General features: G+C 43.0%; 1 long non-coding RNA gene across 1 annotated transcript; it reads left to right on the plus strand.

Moving 5' to 3' along the window:
- The first annotated feature begins 6,387 nt into the window (after positions 1-6,387).
- On the plus strand, positions 6,388-12,273 carry LOC144375449 (uncharacterized). The gene is made up of 3 exons (XR_013435322.1): positions 6,388-7,533; positions 8,265-8,329; positions 11,765-12,273. It is a non-coding gene; the product is annotated as an uncharacterized LOC144375449 (long non-coding RNA).
- The last annotated feature ends 315 nt before the right edge of the window (positions 12,274-12,588 follow it).

Genomic DNA, 12,588 nt, shown 5'->3' on the forward strand with positions numbered 1-12,588 from the left:
TATAAAGGACTCTTCAAGGATTTTAACATTTTTGTGCTTTTAAAAATACAATTACCCTTTCTGTATATTGTTAATAGATCACTATTCTCAGCAATTGGTCCCTTCCAAAGGTGAACCTCCTGATTTGCAGATATTTAAAATGTGCCATGAGTTTGAATACATCCTGATACAAATATAAAAAGAAGAAAATATTACAAAGATTGATACTCTAACTACCAAAATTTTAAACTACAAAAATTTTAAACTTAGCCCAGAAGCATATAAACAAGATTGAAAGTCACAAGTTGCAGGCCATATTTGCCATATTTACTGTAAGCAATTGATATCTTTAAAGAACTTCTAAAAAGAAAAAATACATTTTCTCCAAGAAAAAAATTGACAAAGGATATGTTAAAATAATTCCCAAACATGGAAACATGAGAAAAAGCATACATTTTTTTCAATAATAAAGAAAGGAAGATTAAAACAAAATAGCTTTTTTTGCCTAGTAACCTGACAATAAATAAAAAATTTCTATAACAAACCTTATTAGTTAGCTTGGTCACTTATATAAATTTTAATCATTACTTAACAATGTAAGAAAAGTTTTTAAAATGTGTATCTTTGAGATAGCAATTCCTACTGTAGGAATTTAGTTAGGAGATATATACAATGATGCTTATTGTAGCATTATTTGTAATATTGAAAACAAAAGATCTAAATGTTTAGCAATAAGAAATGCACAAAATTTTGGTGCATTTACAAAATCGAATACTATACAATTATTAAAAAATTAAATTGGAGAGAAGGACAGATAGTCAAATAGAGGTACCCAACATTTGTCTCCTCTTCCACAAAAAAACCAAACAAACAGAATAACAAGTAAAAAAAGCTACATTTTGAGACAAGTAGCATTAGAATTAAGCAGGAGAGAAACAAGAGCACCATTAGAGATTTGGGATAGTGGCACAGAGAGTGGATCAAATGTAGTGACATCTGTAATCCTGTTTTGCCAGCTGAGGAAAACCCCCCACAATAGGAGAAAGGGGGGTCAGGGGAGTTCCAGCAGAACACCTTGTTGGGATCATGGGCAACCTCTCCACAGATAATAGCAACAACACTAGTTACAGAATGGATAGGCTTGGAGCCCAGTTCAGTGTACTTCCTATAGTCTCCACTGCAGCTTTGCTTCACAGAAGGAATTTACATTGCCATCTCCTTTACCTCCAGATCCCAGACTACTGTAGTTTGAGCAAAACACTAGAAGCAGAACTACACTGCTTCCCTAGCCACTCTAATCAGCTTAGGCCACATAGTTAGCTTGGACTGATCTGCCATCCTAATTGGCCTGGACTGCCACTATAATCTGCATCAGCCATAGCTGAGCTGCTGTCCCAAATGGCTTAGCCATGCAGTCAGTCCAAGCCACCTCCATGATTAGTCTGAGCAGCTGCCACCCTCTGCTGGGCCAGAATTTTCAGGCTTCATGTTCTGAACACCACAGATAGTCCCTAGTCACCATAACCACTTCTGGGCATGCTACCATGGCTGAGGAAATATCCACTGTGCTCCATTGTTTCTGAATCACCACGTTCATTGCTGGAATGGCTACATGATGGGCACCCGACTCCTATTGCTGTATCACATCTGTTGGGCCACCAGAGCACACCCCCTACACACAAGGATGGAAAAAGAAGGGCTGTCTGACTCAGCCACCACATACCCTGTGCCTAAAGCCATTGATTGCAGCCGAAGAGGCTACAGGAGACTATACTGTGGTGTCCAACTGAAACCAAAGCCAAAAGAGTTTACCAAATTGAAACCCTGAGACATGTATCATTAGGAAAAAGTCATTTACTACCAAAGCCAGCTTATAACAGTGGTAGAAACAACTGATCCAGTTGATGCACAAATTTCAACATAAGGTGGCTAGAAAAAATGAAAAAACAAGGTATGATGAACACAAAAGAATAATTCTGTAGCAACAGACATTGATGAAAGAAAAACATTTATGAAATCCAAAAGAATGATTATAATAAAACTGAGATTCAAAATAATGCAGACAATGCATTGAAGTTTGGAAAATAATTCATGATATAAGTGGAAAACTTAGAAAAGAGATCTTTTAAAATAATCAAGCAAATCTTGGAAATGAAGAGTTTAATGAGTAAAAATATAGTTGAAAACATCAACAGACTAGATCAAGTAGAACAAAGAATATCTGAAAAAGTGAAGAAAAAGTGGAAAGACATTGAAATCCCATTCAATCAATGATATCTTAAAACTTCTCAATCTTTTGAAATATATGAACATCCAGGTCTAGAAAGCAAATAAGACCCCAAACAAACATGACGAGAAAAGATCCACACCATCACATATTATGGTCAAACTGTCAAAAGTACATGACAAACACAATTCCAAAAACTGCAAGAGAAAACCACCACATTTAAGTTACCTCCACTAGACTAATGGCAGATTTCTCATCAGAAACCTCACAGGCCAGAGGTAATGGGATGATATATGACAAGTCCTGAAAGAAAACAACTACCAACGTAGAATACTATACCCAGTAAAACAATCATTAATGAGGAAAAAATAGAGATTTTTCGAGACAAGCCAAACTTGAGAGAATTCAGCCCCATTAGACAAGACTTACCAAACCTACTTAAGGGAATCCTATGCACAGAAGTAAAAGACAGATTACTACCACCATAAAAATACATGAAAGGATAAACCCATTAGAGGAGAAGATATACAAAATAAAAATTATAAATAGTCAAACCTTATCAGTACATGATATGGTTTGGATGTGAGGGGTCTCCCAAAAGCTCATGTGTGACAAGGCAAGAAGGTTTGGAGGAAAGATGATTGGGTAATGAGTGCCTTAACCCAATCCATGAATTAATTACCTGAAGGCAGGTGAGGTGTGGCTGGAGGAGGTGAGTCATGGATGGCATGCCTTTGGAGTATATATTTGTATCTGGCAAGTGGAGATCTCTCTCTCTCTCTCCTGCCTAATCCTCATGTGAGCTGCTCATCACCACCACACTCTTCCTCCATGATGTTAGGCCTCACTTCAAGCCCTGAGGAGTGGAGCCAGCTCTCTATGAACTGAGTCTTCAAAACTGTGAGCCCCCAATAAACTTTTACTCCTCTACAATTGTTCTTGTTGGGTCTCTTAGTCACAGCAGCAAAAATACTGACTAAAGCAGAAATTGGTACTGGGAAGTGGGTTTGTTGCTATGACTAACCTGACCATGTGGTTCATAAGTTTTTGGAGCATTTTGGAACCAGTTGGAGGAATTTTGAGTACAAGCTGGACATGCTTTAAGATTGTTATAAGCAGAGTTTAATGGCCAATTCTGGTGGGAACTCAGAAGACCAGAATGCCAATAGGATGGTGGACAGTGAAGATAGGGGTCAAGAGGATTTAGAAGAAAAGGAGGACAGTACTGGTAATTAGACTAGAGGGCATTCATGTTATTTTTGTCTGGGAAGTTATCTGCATCTTCCCCATGTCCTGAGACTTTCTGTAAGGCTGATTTTAAAAAATTTCTATGCAGCATAACACTCAGGAAGTGGTATGGATATCGACAGTGGCTTTTGGCCAAGTTTATTGTGCTATTCAGGAGCAGAAAGCAGAGAAGAAAGATTTGAAAAACTTGGACTTGAAAAGTGGGAGTAAAACTGGGGCCAAGAAAGTTGCAGTTGTTAAAGACATTACTGCCACTAAAGAAATGTGAAAGACTTTGTCCAGAGACAATGAGAAAGATGGCTTTTGGGCATCTCAGGAATTGGCAAGATCATATCCATCTCAGACTCAAGGAAGTAAAAGTAAAAATTATCTTGAGAAGAGACCAGTGGGGAGCTCTTCTTGCACAAGGAGGCTAAGGAAGTTTTTTCGACATACTCAGCTACCCAAGCACTCAGAGGCTTCTGCACCCAGGATCCCTGGAGCTTGACTACCACTTGAGATGGAGCAGAACTTGGCATCAACGATGTGGTGCTGGTTCAGCAGGAATGCAGAAAGCTGGAGGTAGGGGGTCATGGAGGCTTCCACCAAGATTTTAAAGGAAGGTCTGGAAAGCTAGTGCAGCAGGGTCAGAGTCCCTGTGGGCAACCCCCGACAGGACAATGCATGGAGATGTGCGGAAGAAGCCAAAGCTGCAGCAGAGACCTCCAAGATTAAGAAATTGCCAGTGCTGTGGCATGTCCACTGAGGAAAGCTGCAGGGATTGAGCTGAGCTGAGCCAACAGAAAGGCCACTTGGGCTGCAACCAACAAGGCCACAGGGGTGGAGCTACAGAAAGCCCTTTGGACAGAACGTCACATGCCATGTGTCCCAGATGCTGAATGTGAAGCTACAGGATTTGTTTGCCCAGCTGGATTTCAGTCTTACTTTAGTCCTATCCCTTATTTTTATGTCCCTATTTTTCTGAATGAAAATGTTTACTCTATACTTTATACACTAGATACTTTTGTTATTGATTTTTATAGGCACAATGAGAGCTTGCCCTGAGTCTCAGAGGAGACTTTGAGCTTGAACTTTTGGACATTCGTGAACTGTTGAGACCATGGGGACTCTTGGAAATGGACAAAATGTATTTGCATTGTGAGATGAGTGTTGTGGGGGAAGTTTGGATGTGACGTGTTTCCCCAAAGCTCATGTGTGAAGTGCCAGGCGCAGTGGTGACCCCTGTAATCCCAGCAGTGTGGGAGGCTGAGACAGGAGGATTGTGAGTTCAAAGTCAGCCTCAGCAACTGTGGGCTGCAGAGGAGGTTCAGTGGTTGAGTGCCCCTGATTTCAATTTCTGGTACAAAAAAAAAAAAAAGGGTCATGTGTGAGACAATGTGAGAGGGTGCATAGGGGAAATGATTGGGTTGTGAGAGCCTTAAGCTAATCAGTGAATTAATCCCTGATGAGGTTAATTGAGTGGTGCCTGGAGGCAGGTGGGATGTGGCTGGAGAAGGTGGGTCACTGAGGGTGTAGCTTTGGGGTATATATTTGTATTTGGAGAGTACAGACTTTCTTTCTGCTTCCTGATCATCATGTGAGATGCTTCCTCTCACCATACTTTTCCACCATGATGTCCTGTGTCACCCCAAACCCCAAGGAATGGAGCCTGCTGCTTATGGACTGAGACCTCCAAAACTGTGAGTCCCCAATTATCCTTTCCTCTCTATTATTGTGCTGACTGGGTCTTTTAGTCACAACAGCAAAAAAAAAAAAAGTGACTAAAATAGTATGGTAAGACATCAAACCACAAAAAGAACAATAATAGTGGAAGAAAAGATAAAAGAATCTTAAAAACAGAAGAAAAACAATGATAGAAGTTAAGTCTTTAGCTATCAGTAATAAATTTTAATGTAAATGAAGTAAGTTCTCCAACTCAAACAGACAGACTGGATGTTGGCAGGAAATAAACAATTATACACTGCTTACAATAAACTCACTTCATCCATGAGGACAATGTGTCAATCATCTTTATATCACTGTGACCAAAATACCAACAGGATCAAGTTATAGGAGGGCTCCAAGTTTTATAGGTTCAGTCTATGATCACCTGACTCCATTGTGGCAGCAAAAGAAAGATGGTCAACTCATGGTGGCCAGAAAGCAGGGAGAGAGAGCAAGAAGAAGGAGGCTCAGCAAAGATGAACCTTTTCAGGGCATGCTCTTGAAACCTAACTCCTCCAGCTACTCCCCACCTGCCTACAGTTACCACCCAATGACTTCATTCAAACTCAGATGGATTAACAGGTTGTAGCTGTCATAATTTTATCTCTGAATATTCCTGCATTAACATAGGAGCTTTGGGGGAATACCTCATAACCAAACCATAACATTTTGCCCTTGGCCCCAAGAGCTTATGGTCACAATGCAAAATACATTTAGTCCCTCTCTAGGCCTCCCCATTAAGGTCCTTGCTTAGCATCTGGATGGCCATCTTAAGTGACAGCTGCCATTTTAAGGAAAAAGTTTCACTTTCCTGTCCAAGGGTGTATCTGAGAAAGGCTCACCAACCCAATCCCTAACCACTGGCATTAGGACCTGCCCAGCTCTGATTCCTGAGTATGCCCCATAAAAGTCCTGGAACCCAAGCCTGTTTTGCCACTCTCCACTACAGAGAGATGGCTTTTTATTTGTCAGCTCTGACAGATAAACTCTCGTGTGTATCTCTGCCTGGTCTCTGCCTTTCATTTCTTGCTTACCCATCTCTCTTTTCTCACTTTCCCTTCATTTTGGTGCTGAAACCAGGATCGGGTTCCCTGGTACGCCCACTCCCCTCTTTGAGGGTCACTGAGCTCCCCTGGACCCCTATCCAAATACCATCGTGGGACCAGGCCCTCCATTTTGCCAGATGCCCTCTCTGCACCCACCACCAGACATTCCAGGTAAGACCAATCCCTGCCTCTGGATGACCTAAATGACCTACGGGAAATGACTATTAAGCCTCCAGCACTCCCAGGGTTACTATGTGGTCAGGGTCATCCCCAGCCACAGCTTTCACAGATACGGCTGATCCCTAATGTCCGATAGGTGGTCTTTTATTTGGGTCCTAGGTTTTGAGAAAAGCCACCGAGGGTGATTGGGAGTTGTTCCTGGTGAGACCTCTCGGCCTTGGGTTAATCTCTGAGGGCTTCTGCTCCTTCTATGGGCTTCTGCCCCTACTACGCAATCCTGGCCAGGCATCCAAGTGCCTCTATGGGCTCCTGCCCTGACGCTTACCCAGCAGTGGTGACGACCCCCTGAGCGTAACTGTCCTCTTGATTAGATGACATTAGAGACTGGGGTACGCCCCACCTCTAAACTCACCTCCTACCTCCCACCAAGGGCAGCTCCTCATCTATTTCCTCCATAGTCCCCTAGGCTGCCTCCTGGCTAACCTAAGGTCTCTTTCTCTCTCTCACCCTGGATCTAACCCCCCCAAAACTTATCATCTTGTGTGATCTGATGTGGCCTCAATATCCTTTGGATAAAGATCTAAATGCTGCTTAACGGCACTCTAGATCCCAGTATTATCAGGGATCTTTTAACTATTGTGAGCGTTTGGGAAAATGGAAAGAGATATCATAAGTTCAGGCTCTCTCTACGTTCTAAGCCCTCTCTCTGCAACTCTTGCTCTTCCACAGAAGCTCTCTCACACAAGCTCTCACCTCCCTCAAGCCTGCTTCCGAAAGGACGATCCTACCCAGGACTTCTCCTTCTTCGACTCAGCGGATGAGCCCCCAGCATACCATAATTCTCTTTCTGATGAAGCCGCCACAGCAACCATTCCCTTGGCCCCTCCACCCTTCTCTCCTCCTGCCACATCCTGCCCAACCCACATCTCTGTGTCCTCTACATGAGATGTCTGGGGTAGATGGTGTAATCCAGGTTAATGTGCTTTTCTCTTCATCAGATCTTTCACAGATAGAAAAGCCGCTCGGGTCCTATACTTCAAGTCCCACTACATATATCAAAGAGTTTCAGTATCTGACTCAATAATATGATTTGACCTTCCACGATGTCAATATGATCTTGTCTAATACCCTCCTGCCCAAGGAATGCAGGTGAGTTTGGGAGCAAGTAGAAAATATGCTGATGAGGCACATCAGATCTCCCCTGCCCATCTGATTGACACTGAAGGAATCCCTGATCGGGACCACAATTGGGATTATAATTCACCTGGAGGAGTAACTAGTAGAAACCAATTCATTACTTGCCTCATGGAAGGATTTAAAAAGGCAGCCCATACGGCTATCAGTTATGAAAACCTCCAGGAAATCATCCAAGATAAGAATGAAAACCCTTCAGCATTTCTAGACCACCTGACCAAGGCTTTACAATATACTAATCTTGACCCTGAGATTACAGATGGGAGACAACTACTAATGACCTAATTTTTCTCCCAGAGATATCCCGATATTAAGGCCAAACTAAGAAGCCTTGAGAGAGGGACTCTAACTCCCCAAGCTGACATTCTGGGAGTGGCCTTTAAGGTGTATAACAGGAGAGAGAAGAAGGCCCAGAAGCAGAAATATCGGATGCTCTATTAGGCCATCCTTCTGGCCTCAGTATCTGTCCCTGGTTCCACTAGCCCACAGAAAAGTCCCTCAGGACTGCCTGAACCCGTTTTAAATGTGTTCAGATGGGTCACTGGGCTTGTATGTGACCCAAGCCTAGCAAGCCTCTGGGCCCTTGTCCTAAATGCCATCAGGAGGGACACTGGGCTGTTGACTGTCCCAGAGCCCATAGAGGTCCCCAGCCATTTGACCCATCTGGTTCCCTTTCCAACTCTTAGGACTGGCTGCAGAGGACTGATGAGGCCCGAGTCCCCACCACCCGATCACTACCATCACTCCACAGGTATCCAGAGTAACCCCACGTATTTCACATAGGCCTGTCTACTTCCTCCTAGACACCAGGGCTACATATCCAGTCCTCAAGAAGTTCTGGGAGCCTACTACTCATTCTATGACCCCTGTTGTTGGGGTAGAGGGACAACCTTACCAACCCTTACAGACACATAGCCTTGTTTGTGCTTTTGGCTCTCTAATTTTTACCCACTCCTTTTTGGTTATTCCACAGTGTCCTGTTTCCCTTATGGGAAGGGACATCCTTACAAAGTTGAGGGCTATTCTTTCCTTCTCCCCTCATATATGCTTCCATCCAGACTCTCCTGCCACTCCCCTGATCCTTACCCCTACCTTAGGACCATCTCCTATTCTGTCCACCAGTGCCTTCCCATTACCCACTTCCAAGGTGAACCCTACTAACTGGGATGTTTCAAGTCCTTCTATAGCCTCACACAACAAGCTCATTCACAGCTGTCTCAAAAAACCCCTCCATTTTCTGGCTCAATCACAACACCCGCTCTCCTGACAAAAACTCCTAGGCTTACAGACTATCATTCAAGACCTCTTGCGAAAGGGATTCCTTAGACCTACTCATTCCCTTTATAATACCCCCATTTTTGCAGAAAAAGCCCAGTGGTTCCTATCGCTTGGTCCAAAACCTCTGTTCCATCAGCTCTGTGGTCGTCCCAATTCATCCATGGTAACCAGTCCTTATACCCTTCTCTCTACCATTCCTTCCGGAACCTCTTACTTCTCAGTACCAGACCTTAAAGATGTCTTCTTCTCTATTCCCCTCCATTCTGACTCTCAAGACATTTTCATCTTTACATGGACAGACCCTGAGTCTTACAACTCCACTCAGCTGACAAGGACAGATCTCCTCCAAGAGTTCTGAGACAGCCCTCATATCTTTGGACAGGCCTTGGCTAAGAACTTAGCATCTATATATCTCACTCAGTCTATGGTGCTACAGTATGTTGATGACCTCCTTCTTTGCAGTCCCTCCTTTGAGGTCAGTCATCAGGACAATAGTAAACTTCTTAACTTCCTTTCTGGCTATAGGGTTTCCCCATCCAAGGTACAGATTTCCTTGGTAATAGTAACATACCTAGGCCTCCTCCTGACCCCTATACACAAAGCCATTACAGCTGATAGAAAGGGCCTTATGGCTAATATACCAACGCCATCTACTAAGGAAGAAATTCTTTCCTTTCTAGGTGTGGCAGGATTCCTCAGAACTTGGATTCCTAACTACTCTATATTGGCTAAGCATCTCTATGGTACTGCCCAGGGCCCACTCTCTGAACCCCTATTGCACTCTGTTACAAAGCCCTTCACCAGGCTCCAGCGGGCCTTCCTCCAGGCCCCTGATCTCCATCTCCCTGATCTCACACGCCCATTTCACCTTTACATGGTTGAAAAGCAGAAATTTGTTCTAGGGGTCCTCAGACACATGCTGGGGCCAACCTTTACCCTTGTGGTTTATCTATCAAAGGTCTTGACCCTACTGTTCGTGGATAGGCTTCTTGCCTATGAACGTTGGCCACAGTCTCTCTACTCATTAACAAGTCAAAGAAACTCACCTTTGGGGCCCCACTCACCATCCTGGCTCCCCATCATCTAAAGGAACTCCTCACCTACAAGAGCTTACATTTCTTACCCTGCTGTCGCCTTTTATCTCTACAGGTTTCTCTGGTGGAAGATCTCAGCCTTATTTTCCACATGTGCTGCTACTCTCCTCTCTGTTCCTCAGGACTCTTCCACCTCTTCTCCTCTTACCCATTCATGCACTTAAACTTTGGAGGAGCTTCTTCCACACCCCTCCTACATACAGGAAGGCCCCTTGCTCCAGGCAACATACACGTGGTTCACAGATGGCTCCTTCCTTCAGGAGGGAGTTCAGTCAGGGTATGATATAGTCTCTTTAACCTCAGTTGTGGAAGTGGCTCCCCTTCCCAATGATACATCCAATCAGCAGGCTGAACTTGTTGCCCTCATCAGAGCCTTCACTTTGGCAAAGGGAGCCTCCCTCAATGTCCACACTCACTCTAAATACGCTTTCCACATACTTCTCTCCCACTCTGCTATTTGGAAGGAGTGCTGATTCCTTACCACCAAGGGGACTTTAATTACTAATGCCCCCTTTATCACTGATCTCCTTCAGGCCTCAAAGCTTCCCACTGCCATCTGAATCTCACATTGTAAATCCCATCAGACAGACACCTCCTTTGTGACACTCAGCAACAACAAGGAAGACTCTGAGACAAGGGCCACCACCCTCCAAAAGCCTACTCCACCTGAGGTTCTCTGCCTTCCTAGTCCCTGACTGACTCTTCCCCACCTGACACTCAACAGATGCTTACCTTCTTTCACAGTCTCTTTCACCCTAACACCACATCTTTAAAACAGTTTCTCACTTCCCACCTTAAACTCTTTCCAGAGGACCTACAATTTCTCTCTGCCCTCTCTGCCTCCTGTGAAAAACCAATCCCACCTTCATTCTCTGCCCACCTGCCTTCCCTTTACACCAGGCAAGAGGATATCTCCCTTGCTCTGATTGGCAGCTGAATTTCACCCATATGCCCCCAGTAAAGTGGTACAAATTTCTGTTGGTACTTGTTGACACCTTCTGGGGATGGGTTGAGGCTTTTCCTACCACCAACAAATGGGCCCCTGCTGTGGCCAACACCCTCGTTGAACACATTCTTCCCTGATTCAGGCTCCCCTAGTCACTCCAGTCTGATAATGGTCCTGAATTTACTTCCCATGTTTCATGGTCCATAGCTAAGGCACTCAACATCTCCTGGAATTTTCATATCCCTTACCATCCCCAGTCCTCTGGAAAGGTGGAATATACCAACCAGACCTTGAAGAACAGTCTCACTAAACTATCTCTTGAACTACATTTAGATTGGACTAAACTCCTTCCTTTGGCTCTTCTTAGGTTATAAGCCCTCCCAAAGAAGCCAGTCAACATCTCCCTTTTGAGTTTCTATATGGACAGCCTTTCTCCCTGCTCAGCTCACCACCCTCTGATTCTCCTCTACCCCTTGCTCCTCATCTTTTCTGGCCCCTTCTTGTATATATTAGGAAACTTCTTTGGCAATACAGTTATGCTGTTCTGGCAAAGTCTAATTCTGTCTCTTTTCCTTCTCCCACTCCTTCTCCTAGTGACCTGGTACTTTTTAAACACCCCCTCCCCAACAGCACCCTCTCCTCCTCTCAACTCTCATTAAGTCATGGTGGCTAGGAAGCAGGGAGGGAGAGGCTACAGGAAAGGTGAACCCTTCCAGGGCAAGCCCCCAGTGACTTAACTCCTCTAGCTATGACCCTCCTGCTTAGTTACAGTCCAGTTAGTTCATTCAAACTAGCATGGACTGATTAGGTGATAGCTTGCATAATCTAATGATTTTTTTTATCTCTGAATATTCCTGCATTTACACAGGACCTTTGAGAGAGACTTCATATATAAACCATGACAGACACTGAAAGTGAAAGGATGGAAAAAGATATCCATGCAAAAGGACACCAAAAGTAAGCAGGAGAACCTATACTTTTATCAGACAAAGAAGACTTAAAAACTGTTAGAGACAAAGAAAGTCACTGTATAATTACCAAGGGAATAAACAAGAAAATATACAGATTGTGAATGTTTATGGGCCTAATGTTGAGCACCTGATTTTATAAAAACAAACAAAATAAACAAACAATAAACCATTATTAGATCTATACAGAGAAAGAAGCTCCAGTACAATATCAGTAAAAGACTTCAACACTCCACTTTCATCAATGGACAGCTTATCCAGACAAAAAAAAAAAATCAATGAAGAATATCAGAGTTAAACTACAGAGCAAATGGATCTAGAAGACATTTACAGGACATTTCATTCAATGGGGCAGAATATACATACATTCTTTTCATCAACTATGGAATATTCTCTAGAATAAGCCATCTATTAGGCCACAAAATAAATTCTAATAAATTTTAAAAAGTGAAATCATAATAGAAAATATTGTATATTATTGTATATTATTTGATCATAATGGCATAAAACTAGCAATTAATAACAAAATAAACTTTAAACAAATATGCAGAGACTGAACAACATATTTTTAAACAAACAATGTGATATTAAAAAAACAAAAGAGATCTTTAAAAATTTCTCAAAATAAATGAAAATGGAAATAGAGCATACAAAAAAAAGCACCAAAAGGGAAATTTAGAAATCTTGCCTAACATGGTGAAAGCCCTAGGTTCATCTCCAGCAC

The sequence above is a fragment of the Ictidomys tridecemlineatus genome, chromosome 2 (assembly GCF_052094955.1).
Source record: "Ictidomys tridecemlineatus isolate mIctTri1 chromosome 2, mIctTri1.hap1, whole genome shotgun sequence".
NCBI classification, from domain to species: domain Eukaryota; kingdom Metazoa; phylum Chordata; class Mammalia; order Rodentia; family Sciuridae; genus Ictidomys; species Ictidomys tridecemlineatus.